The sequence below is a fragment of the Coffea eugenioides genome, unplaced genomic scaffold (genome assembly GCF_003713205.1).
Source record: "Coffea eugenioides isolate CCC68of unplaced genomic scaffold, Ceug_1.0 ScVebR1_55;HRSCAF=288, whole genome shotgun sequence".
Lineage (NCBI taxonomy): Eukaryota > Viridiplantae > Streptophyta > Magnoliopsida > Gentianales > Rubiaceae > Coffea > Coffea eugenioides.
In genome coordinates this window covers 254,988-256,552 of record NW_020864408.1, presented here as the reverse complement: position 1 = coordinate 256,552, position 1,565 = coordinate 254,988, and the positions used below count along the sequence as shown (strand labels likewise).

General features: G+C 34.6%; 1 long non-coding RNA gene across 1 annotated transcript; it reads left to right on the top strand.

Moving 5' to 3' along the window:
• Positions 1-265: 265 nt before the first annotated feature.
• Positions 266-1,178, top strand: LOC113758541. The gene is made up of 3 exons (XR_003466774.1): positions 266-416; positions 553-789; positions 1,049-1,178. It is a non-coding gene; the product is annotated as an uncharacterized LOC113758541 (long non-coding RNA).
• The last annotated feature ends 387 nt before the right edge of the window (positions 1,179-1,565 follow it).

Here is a 1,565-nt window from a genome sequence, read left to right as displayed (position 1 = left end):
TGTCAGTGCAAGATAAAAGCACAAGAATTCAACTTTTAAAGCAAAAATCTAAATATAATGTGGGAAAAAGAGTATAGGTGCTTTGCTTTTTGTTTTATTGTTAATTTTCACATGAAGGAGGTAACTTAACCAAAAGCCGCTCTACATAATGCTTTTTTATTTGCTAACAGGGCGATCTCTTCACCTTCAACGAACAATTGCCCAATCACGAGAGAGTAATTTCGCGCATCGTGCGGTTGATTGGAAACAGATCTGCAACAAAAGAATATGTAGCTAAATGTTTGTACACTGTTGCATTGGGGAATAATGATTACTTCAACAACTACTTGTTGCCAGAATATTATCCTACAAGCCACCTATATACTCCAAGAGAATTTGCCAGCTTGTTAATTAGGCATTATTCTCAGCAACTACGGGTTGGTTTAGTTATTATTATGTTTACTTTTCTTTAACAAAATTCAGTTTTCGTTCATTATTTTCATGTTCACCATGTATATAAATTTTAAAAAAATAAAGAAAAAGAAAATTAACTTGAAACCCTTTTGGTGCTAGACTTTGTACAGATTGGGGGCAAGAAAAATAGCTGTTTTTCGGATTGGTTTGCTTGGTTGCATACCTGCTGAGTTATCTACAGATGGTAACTGTGTGGATTCTATTAACGATGAAGTTCTGTATTCAATGACAAGCTCAAGCCACTGGCTGATGAACTGAATACCGAATTAAGCGATGCACAATTTCTTTATGTAGATGTGAGAGCAATCAATTTGAACAATTTTTCCACCCCTGCAGGTACGTTGAGCTCCCATTTTATTGGAACATTCTGTTTGATTGACAAAATAGATTCTACCTTAATAAATAATAAATACTGCATTCAAACAAATTTTGTTGAGGAGATCTTAGTTTATGTTTCTTGTTTTCTCTTTTTTTTCCAACAAATGAAGTCATTGTATCAGTCCTGCTGTCTTACATTCCACTGTTTGCTTTGGCTTTTTTTTTTGCCGGTTCTGTTCTCTCTTTTTAATTCAATCTTACACTTAATCTATTTCAGAAATTACAATTGGCAATGCACCATGCTGCAAGGTGTCTGCAACAGTTGCTGGTGGACAGTGTATTCCTGGACAAATTCCCTGCAGCAACAGGAACCCATATTATTTTCGGGATGATTTCCATCCCATTGAAGTAGTAAATGAAGCATATTCAAGATTGGCATATTCTGTGTTATCCTCGTTACTTGATGCTGATCCTTTTGCCATTGGCGGCCTAGCAGGCAAAAACTACTGTCATGATAAAGTGAAGATACAATAGACTGTATTTATGTGTCCCATGATATTTCTAATATTCCAAGTTTCCAACAAGTCAAACTCGATGTAATAAAACTTGAGAGTTCGAATGTGCTAGTATGATATTATCTCCTCGATGGAAACAATATGTTACCATTAATCTTAGACTATTTATAATTACTATTAGAATTGTGTAAAAGCCTGATGTTTGTGTAGAATCCTCGTTCAGAATTTATTTAGTGTTCTTATAGTTCTAAAAGACCTTTATGTAATCACATGTTTGAG